Raw genomic sequence first — 24,473 nt, 5'->3', positions numbered from 1 at the left:
TACAGAAAGGATAGCCAGATTGCCATCACAGTTGCAGCAAAACAGCGACTGGAGAAATTCAGGGAAATTGTCCTCCCGGTTTCTCTACTCATAAACAGTGTAAGGAACATCAAGAGGCCATTTGTACAGAGCTCTGCAATAAACTTGATAGAAGTTGGGTGTACAGCACCCCTGGCTCTTGCAAACCTTCTGTACTGACTCAGCTGCTGCATTCGTTCTTCGATTCAGCCCAAAGAGCTCACCATGTAACTCTTTCTCTATCTTAAGAGTAGCGTAGATGTTTGAATAAGGCTTGAGATCCACTAAGAGAGAATCTAATCTTCACACTTAAGAGCAATAATTTCCATACCTTTCTTGATTAAAAAGAACTGCCTGTGGAATGCCGCCTTTGTTAAGCTTCCATCTCACAGAGGCTCCAATCCTTTTGCCCAGAATTAGAAATGCACTTTCAGTCGCTGCACCATCGCTCTCGCACACTTCGTCATGTTTTGCAGCCTCAGGTTGGTGCATCAGTCAGTATCAACCCATTTCTGTTTGTGCAAAACCCCTTGGGCCTCTAGGCCATAAATAAATCTAGGTTCTTTGTTTGGTGTAGCTACAGCAGCTGAGCTGATTTCAGGTACTATTGACAAATACAAAGTACTCACACGGTAAGCATGGCTTCTTATACAGTTCTGAGTATCGGCAGCATTTTGTATGCAGGAACTGCTGACGCAGAAAACAACATGCATCACATAACGTCCCAAACCTCTGTCCAGATTTACTTCCTCTTTTCTTTTACTGCCAATTTGACAGGAAAGCAAATGGGCCAATCTTCCTAAATCTCTGCAAGCAGGCATAATTGCCCAACTACTCTTAGCTCGGGAAATGTAGATGAAAACATTTCAGAGTAAGTCTGTGTTTAGAGGTTTGAAAATACATAGCCAAATATTCAAAAAGTGCCACGGTCTGATTCAGGAATACCCTTTATTTTTTTAGCCATACACAGAATGTATCTCTTTTATTTCCATCTTTCTGTGCTCTGAGAACACTTAACCATGATGTTCACAATGCAGTTCTGGATAATTGTTGCGTATCACATGTGCAGCTGGCTATATTGTCAAACAAGTTTGTGCATCCAGTTGCCCTCTGCTTGCTGCTTGCTTGGGGACACTTACATCTGGCGCCACAAAAAATTCATAGCGTCCTTGCCTACTTCGGGAGCCACTGATGGAAGCACAAATCAAATTAATGCAAAGATGGGCATTCTTTCACTACCCCTGTGTATGGTATATTGTTTGCAAGCCCCCTATTGATCCCAATGGTGTAGTAACAAGAGAATGTTTCTCCATGACCTATCCAGGCCAGCAATTTGTTGCTAACAGTAGCACTGGGAAGTAGCAGAAGATTATTGCTTCCCAGATTTTGGTACTCGAATCCGGATGAACATCTCGCAGTGTTACCCTTCCAACAATAACATTGCCCATCTTCTTCCATTGGCTTTATGTTTCACCAATAAAAAACCTACAACAAATACTGTTCTATACAACAGATTTCCCTGCATCAGCCAGGACAGCATAAGATGACTTTGAAGTCCCTTTCAATTTTATGATCAGTGGCTTTATTTTATGTATACAAAGATACCCATCGATCCTTGTGGCATCTGGCTTCATTTCTACCTTGCAAGCATCTTGAATGGTGGCAGGGTAGGTGTTCAGAGGTGGCTGGTGCCCATTGGAGCTAGAAGGGCAGAAGACAAGGAACTAACCATTAGGTGGAGGCAGAGCCAATGAGAGGCGGAGCCAATTAATTCGACTTTTGCCACCACCCCTTGCTGAGTTCTATGACACTGAGATTAAGGAAGAGGAGGAAGCTGACAGCCAGGGATTGGTTAAAAGCAAGAAGGCAAGCAAGTGTGGGCAGACTGAGTTTGGTGGGGTACTGCCCCACACACCCCAAATGGACCAGCCTTCATTGTGTTTTGATTTTTCATGCTCTCTTTCCAAGAGTCCCCCCCTTTTTGGCTTGCTGGGTCAATGTGATGCTGAATGCAATGGTGCCCATTTCTCTTAAACAACAACAACAACCCTTGAGTCAAGACAAATTTAACTTAAGCTAGAGAAGGACTGGACTCTTCTCTTCTCAGTTGGTCCCTTACCTTTCCCACCCCAACCTGGCCACAGTGATCCATTCGACGGTCACCTCCAGGCTTGACTACTGTAATTCGCCCTTGAAACTGTCCCACAAACTCCAGCAGGTGCAGAATGCTACAGCGAGGCTCCTCACTGGGTCCCTGCCATGGGAGCATATTCACCCAGTGCTTTACCAGTTGCACTGGCTCCCGGTGGAGTATAGGGCCAGGTTCAAGGTGCTGGTCTTGACCTTTAAAGCCCTTTGTGGCTTAGGGCTCTTGTATCTACAGGACCGCCTCTCCTGGTATGCCCCGCAGAGGACCTTAAGGTCCATGAATAACCATAGTTTAGAGGTCCTGGGCCCTAAGAAAGTCTGACTATCCTCCATCAGGGCCAGGGCCTTTTCAGTGATGGCTCTGACCTGGTGGAATACTCTGTCCCATGAGACTAGGGCCCTACAGGATTTAACCTCCTTTCACCGGGCCTGTAAGACAGGGCTATTCCACCTGGCTTTTAATTTGAACTCAGCCTGATCTTTTATTTCCCTTCTCTTCCCTCCCCCTCCTCTTTTATTAAAATTACCCACTCTGAGACCCCACAGTTAATTCTCCCCTGGCCTCCTCGCTGGCCCAAGTAGGACCAATTCAGCCAGCTAGCCCTGGGGATTATCTAATGCTTATTTCCCCTAAACTGATTTTTGAATTTTATTTTTATTCATGTTTTTATACTGTATTTTATGCTGCTTTTATAATTAAGTGTTTTAAATTTGTTGTTAGCCGCCCTGAGCCCAGTTTTTGAACCGGGAAGGGCGGGATATAAATAAAAAAATATTATTATTGTTGTTGTTGTTGTTGTTAACCACTTACTTTCCTAGTGGCCGTGACACCACAAGGGAGGGAGGAATTTCTCCCTCACCCTTCTGTTTGTTGTTGTTTCTGCTTCTTCTAAAGCAGCAACTCCTGGTGTGAGGAATCCTAAGGAAATCACCATTTCTCAGTGATCTCTGTGTCTGCCTTGCTGACATATTGTACCAGTTGTGGGGGAGATCACCCTTGTTACACCACTTATGGAAGTAGGGAGGGGGGGCACATTCGGAAGTAATTTGTAATATGGCATGGGTCTCTCCAGCTCAAAATGAGAGGGGGAAACCCAAATCCTAGTTGCAGTGGTGGGGGTCTTAGTTGTAAGTGCTCAATCGTACCATTGCTTTATTTTACAAAAATGCAGAACTCAAACTGAGTGTATTTTATTGCGGCGACAGAGCACCGAAACTTGTTTTTCTTAGCCTGATAATTCCTCACTGTGCATAGAACAAAGGTTGAGGTTTCCCTTACCATTCCAAAGGCAACTGGGGACAATCTGGCATCTGTATGTTAAATCTGTAGGCAGCTTCAAAAACATTTTCCCCTCATTCTTGCTTCTTTGTTGGCAATGCATGTAAATTATTCTGAAAATGCGAGGGGGAGTAGGATTGTTGCGTGATATTTGAATTCTGTGTCTGGGGATACAAGAGAGAGAAATACGTTGATGGCCATTCTGCGCAATTAACTATGTACGTACAATTGTATTTACATTTTTAAATAGCCAGTTAGATTAAAAAAGAAAACTTGTGTCCTTTCCCCACCTCATCTAATGAAATATATTAACTTTCTAGGTGGTTTACATAATACAAATTTATTTGGATTTCAACATATTCAAAACACTTTCAAAAACTGACTTCTTGATTTATCGGTAGCGTATTGTAAAAAAAAAAAAAAAGTATGACTTTTCAGTTTGACAGTGAAATCCTATTCACATTGCACTGTGTTCAATGCGGCTTAATGTAGGAATGCAGTTTAAGTATGCACAGGATTGCCTGATTACTGTGCAATCCTATGCATTGTAACAGATTCCTTGGTTTTATAATTGCATATTTTAATTACTGTAACCTTCTCTGGGACCTTATGGTGAGAAATCTCATAAATACATTAATAAAATTTCTACTCAAATTTTGTGCTGTCAAATTCAGTGGGAATCTCGGGAAAGTGTGTCTTGGATTGTACATAGAAAGTTCCCTTATACTAGATCAGACTATTTAATGGCAGCTGCTCTTTAGTTCAGGAAGAGCTCTTCCTCATCACCTGCTTCTTGAGGCAGGCAGGCCTTTTTATGTTGAGCACCAGATTCCCTCAAGGATAATCTGTTGGGGGTTGCATGTTGCTGTATATCTGAAGGAGTGTCTCCACCCCCATCGTTCTGCCCGGACACTGAGGTCCAGTGCCGAGGGCCTTCTGGTGGTTCCCTCACTGCAAGAAGCCAAGTTACAGGGAACCAGGCAGAGGGCCTTCTCGGTAGTGGCACCTGCCCTGTGGAACACCCTTCCACCAGATGTCAAAGAGAAAAGCAACTACCAGAGTTCTAGAAGACATCTGAAGGCAGCCCTGTTTAGGGAGGCTTTTAATGTTTAACAGACTACGGCATTTTAATATTTTGTTGGAAGCCTCCCAGAGTGGCTGGGGTATAAATTATTTATTATTATTATTATTATTATTATTATTAATTATGAAGATGATGATGTTGATGGTGTATGGAGCCAAAACTGGTGATGGGTACAGCAAAGGCAAAATACTGTCCTGCTTCAGTTTTTACCCTGAATGACAGCTCCCAATATTATAAATGCCTATTGTGAAAGTAAGCCACACTGTGTTTGATGGAATTACTCTCAAATAAGGTTATGATTTTTTAAAAAAAACTACACTAGACCAAACTCTTCTGAAAAGCAAGTGAAAGTAGTTACTTTCTGACTTTAGTGTGCTATACATGTTCGCAAACACATAGCGTAAGTCCACCCGTTTCTTCTCAGATAGCTGTTAAAACTCCCCACACCTACTCTATCACCCAAGCCTTACAACCAGGCAAAGGCACTTTAGAAATCAGCTTATATTTGTTGAAATAAAATATTGCTCTTTCCAGATGTCCTGGAAATATGTAGAAAGAGGGGAGAACACTTTTGGAAACTAGGAAAAAGAAAAAGGAAGTGAATGGTAGGAACAAATTTAAGGGCTGCTTGGGGGAGAGAAGAGGGTTGGCAAGCTCTATGGCACAGCAGTAGGTCCTTGCACTAGAGGAATTGTTCAACTGGATGCCACCCTGTGTTATCTAGGGTGTGAGGGCCTATTAACACATTGCACGAAGATTTCCTAAGGCAACCCAAGTAGGCATGAGGATAATTTTCTGAGAATCCTCCGGAAAAATAATCTCTCAAAGGACCTGTTGATGGCATTTTACCATTGTACTATTGAGAGTGTATTAATTTATGTTCTGTGTGTGTGGTTTGGGAGCTGCACAGTCAGGGGAAAAACAATGCTGTCCAGGGTTGTAAAGACTGCGGAGAGAATAATTGGTGCACTCTTCCCACCTTGGATCAAGGTGTCATAAGAAAGCTGCAGAGATAGCGCAGGATAGTGCGCACCCCGGAAATGATCTCTTTCAGCTTCTGCCTTCTGGAAGAAGGTACAGGGTTATAAAGACTAGGACTAGCCGTCTGAGAAACAGTTTCTATTCAAATGCGATTTTGGTTTTAAACGCAGTGTAAGGTAGTCTCTGTGGGAGAATATTGTATTTAATTATGGGGTATCAGAGTTTTTAGGGGGCTAACCAGGCTGGGACAGTTGAGATAGCAGGCTTGTTGGTTTCTGAATGTCTGATGTACATTTTCAGTTTCGTTATTCTGTATGGGACAATGACAATAAATATTATCATGTCATATCGTATCCCAGAAGCACCACTGTTTCCTAGAAAACATGGCCTTGTTTCCTGACTGGGTAAAGGTGAGGAAGAGGCGATGCCAAGAGAAGCCCGCATTGCTATGTATTATGATTGAGTGAGAGATTCACTCCCTGATATAATGCTAGCAGCAATCATGACACAGAGTTGGAGGCTGCAGAGACTCCAGCTAAGGAGCTGGATCAGGTTCAGGACTCTGAACCTACTTCTGGACATCAGCAATCCACTGAACCTAAGGCTGGCAGACAGAAGTTGACACCTGCCATAGCTCTAGGAAACATAGAACCAAAGCCTGGACACTAAGGGGCACCTTCCCATGAGCCTTTGGAACCAAAAGCTTCTACCGTTGCTCCAGTGGTTCAAAGACTGCATGGGAACATGCTGTTGACTTGGAGCTCTCCGTGGTCCTGACCAGCCTTGCTGCCCCAGCATGAGACCCAAACATCTTCTCTGTCTTTGAATGCTGTGCAGCTCCTCGTCTAATATACCTGTGCTACATCAATGTGATGGTGTATCAGTGTTTCAGGTTTTACATATTTGTTACTTTTTTATTATTGTAACAAAATTCTGGATCAATACGTTAAGTAGCAGCAGAATCAAAAGCTCGTTTTAAAACATAGGTAGGCAAACTAAGGCCCAGGGGCTGGATCTGGCCCAATCGCCTTCTAAAACTGGCCTGCGGACGGTCCAGGAATCAGCATGTTTTTACATGAGTAGAATGTGTGCTTTTATTTAAAATGCATCTCTGGGTTATTTGTGGGGCATAGGAATTTGTTCATTATTTTTTTTCAAAATATAGTCTGGCCCCCCACAAGGTCTGAGGGACAGTGGACTGGCCCCCTGCTGAAAAAGTTTGCTGACCCCTGTTTTTTAAAGGGAGTGTCTTCAGTTGCTAGCAGTGCACACACAAAGAGGAGGGCAACCTAATCTCTTGGGGCAGGGGCCAACACATGCCCTTTTGCATGTCACCACCAGTTTTGACCTAGAAGGGCATGACACAGACAAGGTGAATGCAGCAGCTAGTGGGCCAATTCACATAAAAGCAAGGAGTGCTTCAAGTAGAAACATAGGGAGCTGCCATATACTGAGTCAGACCACTGGTCTATGCAGTTCAGTATTGTCTACACTGACTACCAGTGGCTGTCCGGGGCTTCAGTCAGAAGCCCTTCCCAGCCCTGTGGGGAAATGCTAGGGAAGACGATGATGATTAAATTTTTTGCCCGCCCTTCCCCGGCAGGTCCTAGGGCAGGTTACGAAAAATTAAAATGGAAATTTTAAAAACAGTTAAACCGGAGTACAACCACAGGAATAGGGTGGGCTTTGCAAACAAATATCTCAGGTGTCAAAGGCCAGGATAAAGAGATGCATCTTAAGCATCTGCCAAATGCTGTACAGTGGTACCTTGGCTTGGCTTGGCTCCTGAATGTCACAAACCCAGAATTCCAGTTTGCGAACGTTTTTCAGAAGCCGAATGTCCGATGTGGCTTCCGTTTGAGTGCAGGAAGCTCCTACAGCCATTTGGAAGCCACACCTTTCCCCCCCCCGAATGGTTTCAGGAGTCAAACGGACTCCCGGAACTGATTAAGTTTGAGAACCAAGGTACCACTGTATAGTGAAGAAGCCAGATGCACCTCTCTGGAGAGGGAATTCCACAACTTCCACAGAGAAGAACGTCTTCTGAGAGCCTGCTCTGCTGATCTTAACACCCAGGATGGTCTGCAGGGAAGGAGGTGGTCTTGCATATGTTTGGGACCTACATTACTTAAGGCTTTAAACACTAATGTGAGCACCTTGAATCGGGCCTGGGAATGAACAGCAAGCCAGTGTTTTAGGATGGGAGTTCTGTGCATTCTGAATGGAAACCCTGCTGCCTTTTGGACCAGCTGAGACCCTCTTCAAGGGAAGCCCCATGTAGAGCGCACTGCAGTAATCCAAGCTGGAAGTTAGCAGAACATGAAGTACTGTGGACAAGTAATATTTGTGCAAAAGGGGCTGCAGCTGGCGAACCAGCCCACAGGCCATGGGATTGATTCTGGGACCTTCTGCAAGCAAAGAAGATGTTCTAGCACTGAGCAACAGCCCTTCCCCAAGTAGCTGCACCCTTAGCTGTTTCAGGCTTGATAGGACTTGCTGCGAGGAGTCACTTTCCTCCTAAAGAAGAGAACTCGCTTATCATCAGATCAGTATTCATTACTTTCCCTGGGCTACTTGGAAAGTTCCATAGCGAAGGAATAAAAATGGCACAGGCTCCCTCCCATGGCTTGCATCCAACCTCCACAGCCTGCTGCTAAATCACCTCCGCTGTAAAAACGAGCAATTCAAAGCATTGTGAGATCTATCAAAATGCTTTTTTCATTAGGCAGGATGGATAGAAGAGAGGGGGGGGGTTAGCACACTTTAAAAAACATTTGACACCACCCGGCTCCCGAGAGCTCTCGCGAGCGATTGCCAGGTGGGCTTTAGATAGTGTTTTTCTTCTTAATCTTTCTACTGCTCTGGCTCTTGTAGTCACAGACTGATATCAAATTGTGTTGTTCCCACTGGTGCGGCGTGTTTTCATTTCCTCATCCTAGCAACGTCTCTCTCCCAAGACGCTGCATTCACTTTTGAAATTTCAATTTCACTGGGAAGAATCGACAAGCTTCTTGAGGCTCTAATCTGGGGGGGGGCACGGAGGGGAAAGGAAACCAGCGGGATGTTTTCGCTTGTGTATATTCTCTGAGTAATCTGTGAAATGGTGAACACCAGGGGCCTTTTCTAGTTGCAGCACAGTTGTAACATGAAGCAGAAGCAGTTTGCTGTTGGTGTCATGACGGCGTCTTGATGGTTTAGTTAAAATGTTAAGCTAAGGAGCCTTAACAAATTAATGCAGGCTTCGTTTCACGAGCTGGAGATATTGTAATGTCTTCTGCATGGCAACCTATAACAGGTGAGGATAAACTGGGGCCTTCCTAGATGTTGATGGACATCAACTCCTATCATCCCTGACCAGTGGCTGTGCTCTCTGGGCCTGATGGGGTCCAACAACATCTGGAGGGCCACAGGTTCCTCACCCATGCTCTGTGACCACAATGAAGCCCCAGTCGGCATGGTCAATAGGGTGGAGGCAGTTGTGGCAACATCTGGAAGGCTTCAGTTTCCCCATCCCTACTTTGTAATTAACTCAGTCCAGTGAAGGTGATGAATATTTAGGTCCCGTTTGAACCAGCGGGATGTTAAAAAGCCCAGTTTGCAATTTAAGTTTTCAGTCCTATATATGCACATACTTTGGAGTTACCCCCACTGAAGTTATTGGGCTTTTTCCCCCATGAGGAGACATGCCTGAGATTTGACTGCAAGATCCATTCGTATCATTTCAGGGAGACACAGTAAGTAAGCCTAACTTTGTCTGGGTTGCATCCAATGTGTTTAGGAACTGGATGCCAGGATAGTATCAGAGCAGAAGGTTATGTGATTGAGAAGACATATGTTTCTAAAATGATGGTTAATTGCAGGATATGCAAAATGCTGCAATCTGGCCTGCGGAGTATGGGTACGATGTGCTGAATTATTTTTGAGAGGCTTTCCAGACATCATTTCTCAAGACACAAACTCTCTTCATTTCTGCTGAGCTCAAAATGTGAGAAAGGGGGAAATGGGGCGGTTTTTGGCACAAAGGTTTTAATGAGTAATTACCATGTCAGATGTGATGGTCTGTTAGTTTTTAAACTAAAATCCTCCTCAGAGAGTTTCGACATATCCAAGCAAAGCAAGATGGTTTTCTTTTGGCTCATGATGGAGATCTTATTTCATAAAACTAACAGTCTCCCCTACTGTTCAGAAACAACCCACCTTTAAAATAGCAGCATGTGATATATAGGTAAAGGTAAAGGACCCCTGGACGGTTAAGTCCAGTCAAAGGCGACTATGGGGTTGCGGCGCTCATCTCGCTTTCAAGCCGAGGGAGCCAGCGTTTGTACACAGACCGCTTTCCAGGTCATGTGGCCAGCACGACTAAACCGCTTCTGGCGCAATGGAACACCATGACAAGGGCCAGAGTGCACAGAAATGCCATTTACCTTCCCGACGCAGCGGTACTATTTATCTGCTTGCACTAGTGTGCTTTCAAACTGCTAGGTTGGCAGGAGCTGGGACAGAGCAATGGGAGCTCACTCTGTCATGGGAATTCGAGCCACCGACCTTCTGATCAGCAAGCTCAAGAGGCTCAGTGGTTTAGACTACAGCACCACCTGTGTCCTGCATTTAATGTGATACATATGCGTTCACATTATATTGAGTGGCATCTAAGTCTTACTCAGAGCAGACCTATTGAAATCAATGCATTTCAGTTAGCCATGACTGCTGCAAAGCTCGTGTAGGAGCTCTGCCCCACCAAGAAAGCCACATGCAGCTGCTGGGTGACCTTGGGCCAGTCACACTTCTTTGAAGTCTCTCTGCCCCACTCACCTCACAGAGTGTTTGTTGTGGGGGAGGAAGGGAAAGGAGAATGTTAGCCGCTATGAGACTCCTTTGGGTAGTGATAAAGCGGGATATCAAATCCAAACTCCTCTTCTTCTTCTAATACAGCAGTTTGACTTCACCCCCAAAGACGCAATCCATTGTCTCTTGAGACAGACGGATGCCAGTGACCCAACAGATTCCTTATACAAATATGTGGGTCCCTACGGCTCCACCCTTTCAAGGAACTATCAAGGGGTGCCTGTGCATTTTGGGCACATCATAGATGCTTATCCTCACATGTCGCCAACTTTTGCAGGTCAACAAAGGCTGAGGCTTTAACTCCTTCCATGCGCATCGTGCTCAGAGAACCTGGTGGATTTAATTGCTTCTGCCACAAAGATGAATGCCTCCCACACCACTCCCTGACAGTCAGCAGTGCCTCTTCATTAGTTGTCAGGAGCAGGAAACCTCAAGGGCATTGATGTTACTTCACTTGAACTAATTTTGCCTGTGATGTCTCACACGGTGAGCAGGGAGGTTCTTATTGCGTGGCCATAGGACATTTTGTTGTATTACGGTCTCCATTTCCCATTATCAGAAATGGCCATAATTATGCTACCAGGTCCTTCTGTCATGAGCTATCGTTCTTTTTGCTGTTCTTCCTCCAGACGTTCAAGGAAATCTGTGACTTCCAGACTGATGGCTCTATTTCTAAACCATGTCACTTTCATATGTGTCCATTCACAATTCTGTTACTTCCTTCCTCTGCATTAACTTGGGAAATAGATATGCATGAATCATAGAATCGTAGAATTATAGAGTTTGGAAGAGAACCCAAGGGTCATCCAGTCCAATCTTCTGCAATCCAGGAATCTCAACTAAAGCATCCATTACATATGGCCATCAAACCTCTGCTTGGCTGGAGATCTGTACTGCAAAGTTTGGAGAAGTGAGAATTTCAAAGGATAGCTGTGTTTCAGTTGGCATATTGTTTCCGAAAGTGTGAATTAGGTAGGTTCACTTTTAAATGGAAAATTAATTTGATTTCCCTCCCGATCCCTTATGAATTTGTATCATGACTATCATCATCATTGCTCCTGATCAGGGTTCTAGCTAACCAGCCATGCTATTTTCCAGGATACCCTAGAACAGTGGTTCTCAAGCTGTGGGTCCCCAGATGTTGTTGGACTACAACTCCCATCATCCCTGAGCTCTGGCCTTGCTAGCTAGGGGTGATGGGAGTTGTAGTTCAACAACATCTGGGGACCCACAGGTTGAGAAAGGCTGCCCTAGAATCATAGACTCTTAGAACTGGAAGATACCTCAAGGTTCATCTAGGCCACGGGTGTCAAACACAAGGCCCGCGGGCCGAATCCGGCCCGCCAGACCTCGTCATGTGGCCGGTGTAGCCACCGCCGGCCACCAGCCTTCACCTTTTATTCTCGCTTTTTTTTTTGACACAAGAAAGCCGCCTCTTCAGCGCATGCGCGGCAGCCTACAAGCCAGAGAACGTCTGCCCTCTAGCGGCGCTGGCCGTTCTACACAGGAAACCTCCACTTTACATGCATTCAGGAAACCTCCACTTGTTTTTATATTGAGCGCATGCCATCCTGTGATGTGACAGATCCAACGGCTGCCTGAACAACCGGCCCTTTGAGGGTGACCAAACTGCTGATGCGGCCCCCCGATGAATTTGAGTTTGACACCCCTGATCTAGGCCAACCCTTTGCAATGCAGGAATCTCAGCTAAAGCATCCATGACAGTTCCAACCTCTGTTTGAAAACCTCCAAGGTAGAAGAGTCCACAAACTCCTGAGGAAGACTGTTCCACTGTCAAACAGCTCTTACCATCAGAAAGTTTTTCCTGATGTTTAGTTGGAATCTCCTTCCTTGCAACTTGAAGCCATTGGTTCAAGTCATACCCTGGAGAAGACAGGCTTGTTCCCTCTTCCACGTGACAGCCCTTGAGATATTTGAAGATGGCCACCATATCTTCTCTTTTTGAGGCAAAACATTCTCAGCTCCTTCAACCTTTCCTCATAAGGCTTGGGTTCCAAATCCTTGATCTTCTTGAAGACCCACATGAACCTTCATATTTAAATATCTATGTATTTTTGGATATGTTCATGAATGTTGCCTTGCTCCTGCCTCACATCGTTGACTTTCTATAATGGGGTGGGACAATGCACTGTGCACTGATTCTGCACTGCATGCCATGGTATAATAGAGATAAGAAAGATGGTAACAGCTCCATGTCTCTTGTAAGAGTGGCTCACTGGTGGAGTTAAACTGGGCTTCCTCCAACGTAGGTTGCATCCTGAAACCATGAATGGAAGTCATATTCTCACTTCCTGCAAGTTTTCACAATGCTATGGACCATAAGGTCTTCTCATAACTAATGAGGTGAGCAAGCTTTTGATTGCATCTCGGAGCAGCACAGATTAAAACTTTGCATGTGAATAGGTGGCTGGTGCTTTGCTTTTGGAAAAGAACAGGCATGAATACTCTAGGCAGGTATTCATCTGAGAGAAGCAGAAGAAAGGATAGTGGGGGGGGGGATTCTGTTAAGGATTCTGAAAAGGCATTCACAACAATAATTCTCATTTTTGCAACAAGAGCAGGCCAGACTGATAAAAATCCATATTGAGATATTCCCCGATTTCTGTCCTCTCTAAGTATGGATGGGGAAGAGATTTGAATCAGTTCACATTTAAAAAGGAACCTACCAAACATTGTGAAACAATGCAAAAACCAAAACACAGCAATCTTTCAGAATTCTCCAAATTTTACCAATATTTACAAAAATGCACACGTTAGGGGAAAGTGTACATAAAAACGAATAGATTCGTGAAAATGCATCAAAAATGCATTATGTTCTGGAAAATGCTTCCAAAAATGTGTGCATTAGTAAAAGAGTGCATACAAAAAATGTGTTTTTGGGGAGAAATTCGTACTAAAATGCAGGAAAATTTTCATGTGGATTATTATTATTATTATTATTATTATTATTATTATTATTATTATTATTATTCAATTTGCTGCTGAAATGTGGAGACCCAAATTTAAGACTGAAAAAATGAGAAACTGAGACAATTTAAGTCAGGCATCCCCAACCTTTGGCCCTCCATATGTTTTGGACTACAGTTCCCAGCATCCCTGACCACTGGTCCTGTTAGCTAGGGATCATGGGAGTTGTAGGCCAAAACATCTGGAGGGCCGCAGGTTGGGGATGCCTGATTTAAATCCACAGATTTGTCAATCCCTATCTCCTAGTGAAATAAATGGAAACTTTTTTTTGCTATAGGATGGGTTTGGAGAGGAAAACTTGTTGTTATTGTCATCGCCATCATCATCAATTATTTTTATTATATTATGGATCCTAATCCAGCTGGTGCTAGCAGGAGTGCTGCTAACAGTCGTACCTCTTGGTCATTCGTTGATATGCAAGCGCACTGTTTTCTTTCCTCTGTCTTTCCCTTTTTTAAACAACAAGGAATGGATCTGTGATACTGTGCCTGGGCTCTCTTCACTGCATGGAGCCACTAATGTCCAGCTACCTGCTGAGCAAAGGCATGCAGATCAGCTGGTTTTCCCTGTATGTTGCCTACAGTCTTGAAGTCCTAAACTGGGATATTTCAGCCACCATTAACCTTCCCTGCAATCTGCTCACACCACCCCATACTCATCTGATCGGAGATTACAAAGGGGGCCAAGGAGAAGACATGTGGAACCTGGAGAAATGCCAGTGAACTAGATGGGGAGCTGCATCCAGCCCAACATCTGAAGGTTCCTCACCAATGGTACAGCCAGAATCCAACAAACCTGCCTTCAGAAAACACTAAAGACCAAACCTCAGCTATGGACGACAAGGAATGGTCTTTTCTTCACCAGTCAGATTCTGGATTCCTATCTCTTTCCTAGGATTAAGGTTTAGTCTTCACATTATCTCACGTAGGTGAGATCTAAGGGTGAGCTAAGCATTGCCTCACAAGCAGCCTGTGAGAAAGACCTCGTGTCCTTAGGATTCCTTGAAAACTGCAATGGCTAAAAATGCTTCTTGCAGAGTATGCAAGCTTATTTACAAGAACACAGCGTATACTTGTGGTGGCAGTGCTGACAGGCAAACATTGCACAGCCTTGAGGTTGCATAGACCAGGGGACGGCAAATTCTTTTGGCCACGGGCTGTCCCTCAGACCTTGTGGCAGGCCGGAGAAGCAGCACTGAGGGGGAGGGGCTGGAAGTAGAGGCAAGGGGGGCAAGTAGTCCTCCTCCCCAGCACCCAGCCCCAGCCGCTGTGTTTACCTTCCCAGGGGCTGCCACCACCACGCTGCTGCTTCTCGTGTGTAGGCAGAGCGAGCTCATCCGCTCCACTCTCTGGCTCACAGGAGCACTAGGGTGGCAATGGAGGGTAGATGAGCTGCATGAAAGGGCTGGCTCCGGAGAGGGGCTGCTTAAAATGGCACTTGGCCAGCTCAGCCCAGCCCCCTTCCTCCTCTAGGCAGGGTGGGGAGAAGCCAGGAGGAGGGAGGGAGGAGGCGCCACCACAGTGGGGGAGGGGGATGGTGCAGGGGAAAAAATGGTGCAGCCCAGCCTGAAGGAACAGAATCCCCACACTGATCCACGGACTGTCCGCTGGTCGGATCCTGAAGGGCCTGATGCGGCCCGCAGGCCTTAGTTTGCCGACCCATAGCATAGACAGTTAGGAACATAGTGTTAGAATTCCTGCTCCATGATTGCAGTCATGGGATTTTTGTTTATCCCATGATGGTGTATGTTTTGACTCCACAGAGTGGGAAGTGATGGAGACAGGATGTTTGTGTTACTGTGTACCGTGAAGCGGAACTATTGTCCTTTGTTCTTTCTCTTTGCTGTCTGATGCTAGAGAGAGAGGGAGCCATGTTGCAGTGCTCTGTGTGTGTTTATATGTAAATAAAGTAGATTAGCCAAAATGCTGAGGTCTGTTACGCGTATGCTGCAAAGACTCTGCTGATCCCTAAGTGTGCTGGTGTCGGTTGGCATCGGTCGCTGTGATGTTCGGGCAGAAGAAAGCTTTTGAAGCTCCCGACGAAAGACCAGGAGGGAGAGAACATGCCTGCTGAGCATGTGCCTCTGAAAGGGTCCTACTCGAGTGTAGGATGAGCTCCTGACACATAGGAGGTGCCTTATACCAAGCCAGATGGCTGGTTCATCTAGCTAGTATTGCCAACACTAATTGGCAGAGTCTTTCCCAGCCATACATAGAAACCCCAGGGATTGAAGCAAGAATCGTCTGCAAGTGAAACATGTACTCTACCACTGAACAATGTATGATCCTTCCTCTTGAAATGCTGCTTGGTCCACAGGTAATGGTTGACATTCAAGTGACCTTTGCATGGGCCCAATGATGCCACAAGTAGATCTGCCCAAACAGGGCATGCTTAGCTTTCAGTGGCACATGTCAGACCTTATCACCTGAAAAAAGATGTGGTAAAGCTATCTTGAAGGCTCTTCTTACGTTTTTTAAAAGTTATATAGATATTATATATATGCATTAAAAAGGGATGGATGCATACACACATTGTTGCTGGCATCCATCTGACTCGGGAGACGATGAAGGAGCACACCTTTGGGCTGAAGTCAAACTGTTGGGAGGTTGCAGCACCTGCTGTGGCTGTAGAGACTGACACAGGAGAGACATGTTTTGTTGCAGCTGGGGCAGATGAAGGCTTCTGGTTCTGCTGCTGCAGATGCACCATGGCGTTTCTTCTCTCTGTGCTCCTCCTAGTGGTCACTCCTCCTCTGGTCACTCCTGTGGATACACGACCTGTCTACATCCAGGCACTGCGGTCATCTGCAAGGGATTCCTACATGGCAGGGTTAATGTTGCCAATCTTCATGTTGCATCTTGTGATGGTCTGGGACTCGGAGCCAGAGGAGTCTCAGTCCGCACCGGATCCTTTGCCTCAGGCGGCATCTGAACCTAGTCTGGGGCCTGATTCTGAAGAGCCCCAGTCTGTACAGGTTCCCCTGCAACAAGCACCAGTTGGACCGAGTCAGGGGCCTGAGCCTGCCCTGGCTCCAGATGCGGGGATTACCTCGTTGCCTTCAGCCGGGCAATCACTTACAGCTGCTCCACTACCAGTTGGGTCAGGAGAGGCTGAGGCAGCCCCTGGGTCTAGTAACCCACTGACGTCTCCCGAGCTGCAGAGACTGAGGTCTGCGAGAAGGAGAGACCTGAGTACTCGCAGGAGGAATGCTCGCCTTCGGGCGAGACAGGGAGGTAAGTCACTGGGGGATCAGGACTGGCCATTACCCCGACAGAGATAAAAGGCTGCTGGACCCCACCCCAGGTTGCAGGAGCAACATTGCTGTTTGCCAGAACCTGCCTGTGATCCTGTGCCTGACCTTGCCTGGTTTCCTGCCTCACTGACTCCTCGCGGAACCCTTGGATTTGGGACCAGACCTGGACCGTGTTGCTCGGGTTACCCCCGGGCCCAGCACACATCTGCAGATATCTTTGTAACACAGAGTTGGTCTGCCAATGGGCCCAGTGCCTGAAGCCAGCTCCCCTTGAACAGGTCCTTGGGGATTATGCCATCTTCCATTCTGTGTACATGACCAAGCCAGTGCATACCCAGTTAATCCAGGCAACCTTTTCTTCTGTTGAAAGCTTTTAGAGATCAATTTATCAGTTAAGCATTGCAGTCCCAACTGATTCAGGAATTTCATCTGTAAGGGATGTGAAAGGAAGAATGGAGAGTGGTGTTATTTAAGACTGATCTTGTGTGCAGCAAGACTGGTTACCATCCTCTCTTATTGCCATGTCGTTGTCCTGATTAATCTGGAAAGTTGTTAGGAACACATAAATTCAGAACTCAGCACACACACTTAGGCCACAGTCCAACGTGTTCTTTAGTGCGCTCTGGGGCCCACGGCAATCAACTCTGCATTGCCTTGTAGTCTCTGTCTAGTCTTAACAATTCAGTAGTACCTGCCGCCTTTGAAAACGAAAATGTGAGGGCAACTTTTTAAACTAAAAGCGTAGAATGGGAGACATTTGCTGGAAGCATTTAAAGGTAATTGGAGCCCTACCAACCGCAGAGGGCCTGCAAAACTGGCGACTCTTCCTTTAAAAGGAACGATTTACTCCCTGGGAATAGGGAAGGAGCTATTGATTTTAGGCAGATGTCTGCTGCTCCCATGATCTGTAATTGTAAGTGCTACATACTTACTGAAGCAGCTTTCTCGCTGGCCCATACTCCATTTGTGGCCAAGGGGAGAGTCTGCTCTTGAAAACCTTCTCTCTGGGGGTAATTATGAAAAATGCCACAGACCCTTCAGCTCAGGTTCTGGCAGCCTAAGTGCGGAGACTGGAGGGAGGAAATTAACCAGGAGGGTCGATCTTTCCAGCTTGCCAACTGTGGTGCAATGACTACAGTATTGGACCCCGCCATCTGCCGCTATTTGGCACGACTGCTCCACAGGAGGACAGAGCCTGCTATTGTCTTCGACCTTGGCAGAAGAACCTGGCACAGAGCCGGCGAGTCTGCTGCCTTCGAGGAGAGATAGGAAGGGATGGAGGGAGGTTGCATCAAACTGACAGGAGTCCCCTCTCTCTTTTCTTTGATCTGACAGAACCACTCCGAAAGAAGCGAAGGAGAATTTCTAAGGCATTCAGTACCTATAAGAGCCAGCATGGTGTAAGTGGTTAAGAGCAGTGGACTCGTAATCTGGTGAACCAGGTTCACTTCCCCGCTCCTCCACATGCAGCTGCTGGGTGGGTGACCTTGGGCTAGTCATACTTCTCTGAAGTCTCTCAGCCCCACTCACCTCACAGAGTGTTTGTTGTGGGGGAGGAAGGGAAAGGAGATTGTTAGCCGCTTTGAGACTCCTTAGGGTAGTGATAAAGCGGGATATCAAATCCAAACTCCTCCTCTTCTCTTCCTATAACCGGTTGGTTTAAAAACAACGGCACCAGATTTGGGCTGCGGGAGGAATTTGATTCTGTTTGCATTGAGAGATATGCCTGTCTGGTCCACACTTTCTGAACAAGGTTCGAACTGAAACAACCATCCCTTGAAATGTGGACTTCTCCGAATTTTGTGATGCGGTTCAAGTAATGGGTACAAAGATGCCCATAGTGTGGTAGTGAAAATACCGAGGTATTTTATCAAGGTGAACTAAGCTTGGTAGGACAGCTTACTCTATGGCATTAACCCCTTCATGCATTAATTAGACTTAAGCATGTTGGCTTTATGAGGCAGGTTATCCCACATTTAGTCAGTGTGAATTTGCTAGCGTTGTGATTCTTCACGTCCCGCCTGAAGCAGGAGGGTGAACGAATGAGGGGACATGCCTTGCCTCTCCATGCATATGTGAAGGAGGAAATCCGTGTTCATGTACACAGAAACATCACGTGTTGCACAGCCTCTCATTTGGCATACTGCAGCTGCTGCGATAAATCTTAATCCCCCCAATATAACTTTAATTAAAAGATCTTGTTACCCTCTTGGCTCTGACACTAGCAGAGCACATGGCTGTCACTGAGTAAATAAATACAGCAGGCAGCAGGAGGTTAAGAGCCTCTGGCAAAGTTTAATAGTGGAGAGGGTGGAGCTCGCTATGATTTGAAATTAGGGATGGCTACAAGCATGTTATTTATTTGCACACACACACACACACACCCCTGGTAGCTTGCTTGCCTGAGCTTTGCCCTTGCTGTATGCCTGTAGCTTTCATTCGCAAATGTCTGTACCACTAGACAAGTTGGGTCATGCCATTTTTCCTTTGCAATATTACGCAAGGCATTTTAAAGTCATGCGTATTAGGTCAAACAAATAGGCTGTTCACTTCCATCCTCCCCCAGCCCTCATTCAAGAGGTGCCAGAATATTTACCTTATGCCAAATACTTCTCTGTCCATACATGCAGACATCAGGAGGGGGGGGGGAGAATGGGGAAGTCATTTTCCACTTGAAAGTGCCTTGCATCTCTTGAGACTCCTGTCTCTCTACAGCGCTAAAAACCACAGTGCAAATATTTTTGGCAGTAAATTTCAATACTTTATGCTCACAGAGTGTCATTATTGGTTTAACCTTAAGGACTGTTTTACCTAGAGCATAAAAAAGGTGGGGGGGAGGAGGAAAGGAATACATTTTTAACTCGTCCCCCCACCATTCAAAGCCTACATTTCAGTGTATGGAATCCCAATGGAGAGACTTGTGCTACAATCCTATATGCATGAGTACAATGGGATTTACTTCCATTCCAGGCAAATGTTTCAATAACTGGTGCCCTGAGAATGCCTCTGAAATCACAGTGTAATGCTGAATGGTGTTTTTGAAATTAGGACTGAGGTTTATGAAGGCACAAGGAGCAGAATTAACCACTATTAAGACAGGTAGCAGGAGGGAATTGCAGGAAGCCCATTCAGAGGTGGAGGAAGGGGTGTGTGGTAGGTGTGGGCTGCCCCAGGTGTCACCACTGAGGGGGGTGACAAAATGCCAGGTGTGACGTTAACTTATGAGAGTGCTGGAGGTGAAATAGTTAAACAGGTTACCCAATCAGAACCCAGGGGGGGTGGAGTCAGAGGAACTATAAAACCAGCTCTGGGAGGGGCGAAGGGAGAGTTCGTTGGGAGCTGGGTGGTTGGTTGGAGTGGGAGTGAATTGGGATAGAGTCTGTGGGTAGGTGGAGTTAGTGTAGAGAAATAAGCTGAGTCAGGAGCAGTTAGGAGCTAGGAATACAAGTAAATATCTGAGAGGTGGTTTAGTGAGGGAGAGCAGGTAGCGGAAGTTATAGGTCTGGATAGGCACCCCATGATCATAACTGACCAATACCGTTTATGAAACCACGCGCTTGTTAAACTGCAATAAATAAACAGAAGTTTATGTTCCAGTTTAACCCTGACTGGACTCAGTATTGTACCAGGTAGGGCCTGGGTGGTGGCAGCGAGAAATAAAGTGGCGGCATAGAGATCAATATATGGTGAAATGTCCAGGGACCCTGTGTGATCGCCACACCAGGTGTCACTCACCACAGGGCCTGCAGCCCGTCCTGGGAGTGATGCGGTGGCTTGAGTGCCCACAGGCTCTGCACTACCCCAAAGGGTCCGCCCGCTGCCTCCCCCTCAGCTGTAGGGCTGCTGAGTAGGAGGAGGCAGGCAGACTCTGGAGGCCCCACAGTGCACCCTATGGGCAGCTTGCCCCACCACTGGGTGTGCTGTCCCAGGCGCCCAAGCAGCTTCCTCTGCCGCTGAGCCCATCCTCAGGAGTTTAGATTTTGCACCCACTTCCTCAGTGCAAAATACTTTACTTTTTTCCATTGGAGTCAAAATCTGTATGATATAGATCCTTCTTCATGGCTAGCATTTCAGCTGTATAACCCCCGGTCCCATTTGAGTTCCATTCTCTCATTTATGAAAGGCTTTGGCCCATGCTAGAAGTGTGCGCTTCAGTAAATGTCTTAATTTGTCGCAGCAAAAGCTGCAGAATTTTTCGGCACCGCTAAAGACGCTGCCCATCTGAAATGCATCTCTTTTTATGTACTAATTTTTGTTTATTCCATTTGTATCTCTGCCTCCTTCTAGGGAGCTTAATGCCTTACTAAAAGCTAACAGTAAAGCACTAAAAGCTAACAGTAAAGTTTGAGAACTGGAAATAATTCCAATTGTCTTGTCTTTGCTTTTGTTTCACAACTACACCGCAGACCTAAATGATCAGTTCCTCTTTCCCAAGAAATCTTGGGAACCTTAACCCTGCAGGAAATCTGTAGGAGAATAGCAAGGGAGAGGTTTGGGAGTGATCAAGGAGAGGTTTTTGGTGCAATCAAGCTCACATTCATGAATGAGGAGTAGCTTTAGCATTCCTGGTTACTTTGAAGGGGTTCCACAACTGGAAGAAAACAATTATGTTTGTTGTCCTATAGATTCGCCCTAAATGCTGGTTTTACACATCTAACTCACTCTGACTTCTTTCTTGTATTTGAGACGTGGGAGGGTTTGTTGGCTACATTTGGATATTGCTGAAGCTGTGAAACAGATCCCAACACTGAGAGCACGAAAAGAAAAGAAACAGCATATGGAATATTGAAAATCTCCCCTTGCATGGGAGGAAAAGAAACCACAGTTTGGTTAAGTGCTCATAAAGATGTTTCCTTGCTCCATGTGGCTGCCCTGTACAATTGCATACACTGAGGAAAGTGGGTGTCATTCTGGACAAATACAACCTATTACTACAGAAGGCTTTGTTGCTGATCATGCAAAAGAGGGGGCATTGAGAAAGGGCACTTAATAAGTGTGCCTATATCATATACTCTTTCCTCGTCTATAAAAGTAACATACCCAACACTGCCCCCTGCAGCTTTTTCAGCATCAAGCAATGGAGGGTTTTGCTTTCATAAGTGATTATTTTCTCTCTCAACATCTTAGACACTCCTTCCCTTAACTGACATCTCTCATACACATTCCTTTCGTCCAACACCCTGTCATCATGAGAATATGTTCCAAGCAACCTTGGCTGCAGCTGGGAAAGGAGTGTTGTCTTTTGTAAGCTCTTTAATAAATTTTATGTCGTAGGGTCAAACAAGCTCTAGTCTGAACTGATCGAGATCTTTAGGTATTCGTGGAAGCAGTTTTCCTTGTACATGAAGCCTTTGGTTTTGGACTGCCCCATTCACTTGGATGGAATGGACACGGCTGTGCGTGCGATGATTCTGCACCTGTGCAGCTTAGCCCCACTGTTTGAAGCACAATGTTGAAGCCCTTGCTGACGAGGGAGCCCTGTGGCTACAGCATCACTGAGAGCTGGTGTGTTGTGGCAGACAAAATTGTGTGCAGGAAAGTTCCCCAGTTCACTTTAGCTATAAAATCACTTGGCAGCAAGACACTATCCCCATATGCAACAGATGGAGATTTCCTATGACTTCATCTTCATGCTGGCCAAACTCCCACCTGTTGAATTTCAGCCTGCCATTCAGCTCTCTGTGGGGAGGGGGGAAGGAAATGGATTCCGTTTGCATTTCATAGAATCATAGCACTGTAGAGCTGGAAGGTACCCAAGGGGTCATCTAGTCCAACCCCCTGCAATGCAGGAATTACAGCTAAAGAACCCCTGACAGGTGTCTGTCCAACTTCTGTTTCAAAACCTCCAGTGAAGGAGAGTCCACCATCTCCCGAGGTGCTGGATCTATCAAATTTGCAGTTTGCAAAATGAAACGTGTAATTGAGACAGTTCTTTAGAAGGCAATAAATAAACCAGTGGTGATGATTATAACCTCAGTTCCTTTCCTGGTCAGTCTCTGCCTGCTCAGAACCCATCTGTATATAACAGCAAAGCATCACTTTGCTGTTGTATTTATACTGCAGTCCATGTGCTATTTGATTTCACCCATCTGAGAGAGAACTTTTCTTCTGAAAGTTCAGGCCTCTGCTCCCCTGCTGTAATGGAAATTGACTGAAAACATGCATGATGCTGACGTTTTTGTTTTTATCTTCACTCCGCATCCTAATTTCAAAACTGCTGTGTGGTTTTTATTCTGATTGGTGTCTTTAGTCTGAGGTCAGCTCTCTTATTTTGCATTAAAAGATACGAGAGAGCCAGCCGGTAGGCTCCCAAGTTAATAAAAAGGACGAAAATGAAGTCATTGATAAACACATTGTTCACAACACATAGATGCTCTCCTGTGAATTGCATCCTGGTCATGAGCAGCCTTAATACAAGCTGGCAGAATAAGGATCTTGAAGAAGGCAGACAATGTGAAGTCACGAGCAGTTCAGGAAAAGGACAAAGGCACAGACTTGGCTAGAAACCAAGCCCACCAATCGGAGGCTAGATAATCTCTTTCTGGGGGAACATGGAGCAGGCAAGAAACAGGGAGAAGGGAACTTGGCAGCAACTGATGTTGGCAGGCTGAATTAGAAGGTGAGCAAAGATAAATTGCAGAGAAACATGACTGGCTGCTGGAACTCTCGGCCTCCCTTTTTTTAGAGAACCTGGCTTAGCTATGTATCTATGGGAATGTGATGCACCACCCAAGGCTGGATGCGACTCCCGTAGAACAAAGGAGACTACACTGATAAGCAGCTCTGAGCTTGAGATGCTGAATTGAGAAGCTGATGCTAAGGTGAGGGTGTCATGGGGCAGGTGGGACTTGCAAATCTTGGAAGGGAGCCCATCCTGGGGAAGGAAAACTCTGATCCGAAACCTCCACTGCCTTGCAGGACATCTTCAGGAGGAGAAAGGGCTAATGAGTAAACCCTATACAAATCTGGAGTGGAGTCTCTAAAATGGTTGGATGGTACCTTGTATGCCTCCTTCCGGTAGTTCCTGAAGCCAAGCTGAGGCCTAGTGTATTGCTCTGCTTTCCTTTGGACCACATCAGTGAGGCCAAGAGGGGGTTCTTGTTGTCTGGTCATCCTAGAACCTCCATACACGCTGCCCAGTCTTGCGCCCCAGGTAGGTCACTTCGGTGCTGTTTGACTTCATCCCTAGCGATGCACTCCATTGTCTCTTGAGACCAGACCTGCCTAAAGTCAGCAAGACGGGACCCTCATGTGTCTTCCGACCCTGGTATGATGTTAACAAGGCACCATCCGATGATACATTGAGTTTTCCTTCTTGCACCTTCCCCTTTTCCTTTTGGCATGACACTGAGTCGTCATATCAGGAGCACCAGGAGTTCCTGAATAGGAAATCATGCCAGTTGTTTTCTTGAAAACCATTTCCGCCTGGAGGAGCCACCGAATTTTAGTTATCTGTGCCTCCTACGTGTGCCAGCCACAAACTGTGATGTGACTAGCTCACCCTCAGCGTAGTACACAGGTCACCAGGAAGAAATGGCGTTTAATTCTGCTATTTGTTATTGTTTGCTTCTCATATAGCACATGCCCAAGGAGAGACCTGTCTGCGTCTAATAGTGAACTCTGCCTCTAAAAATATGCCTTGTTGATCACCACTTTTATAAACCTTACATCTGCTTGACCTTTCTTCTTAGCCTGATGCTTCCTTTAATAAATCAGTTTTGTTTATTTCCCACTTGTCTGTCTGTGTGTTTCTGGACCCAGTCCTATTTGGCCTAGTTGCTATCTTGGCCTCATACCAGGTTAGACCATTGGTCAATTAACTCAGTACTGACTACTCCGACTTGCATTAGCTTTCTGTGTTTCTAGCAGAAGACTTT

General features: G+C 45.8%; 1 protein-coding gene and 1 long non-coding RNA gene across 7 annotated transcripts in view; one reads left to right on the top strand and one right to left on the bottom strand.

Annotated features, from left to right (window-relative positions):
* ARHGAP24 (Rho GTPase activating protein 24) overlaps nucleotides 1–24,473 on the top strand; it is a 399,589-nt gene that overhangs the window by 180,631 nt on the left and 194,485 nt on the right. The gene's annotated exons all lie outside the window — the stretch shown is intronic.
* LOC310742567 lies at nucleotides 662–17,962 on the bottom strand. Of its 2 annotated transcripts, none has more exons than XR_014538563.1 (3): nucleotides 17,529–17,962; nucleotides 3,446–3,609; nucleotides 662–1,719 (listed from the first exon to the last, which is right to left on the bottom strand). It is a non-coding gene; the product is annotated as an uncharacterized lncRNA (long non-coding RNA). The 2 variants fall into 2 exon arrangements; XR_014538564.1 differs by lacking the exon at nucleotides 17,529–17,962 and adding an exon at nucleotides 6,083–6,197.

Source organism: Podarcis filfolensis, assembly GCF_964270895.1.
Source record: "Podarcis filfolensis genome assembly, chromosome: 9".
Taxonomy (NCBI): Eukaryota; Metazoa; Chordata; class Lepidosauria; order Squamata; family Lacertidae; genus Podarcis; species Podarcis filfolensis.
This window is presented reverse-complemented; position numbering and strand designations above follow the sequence as displayed.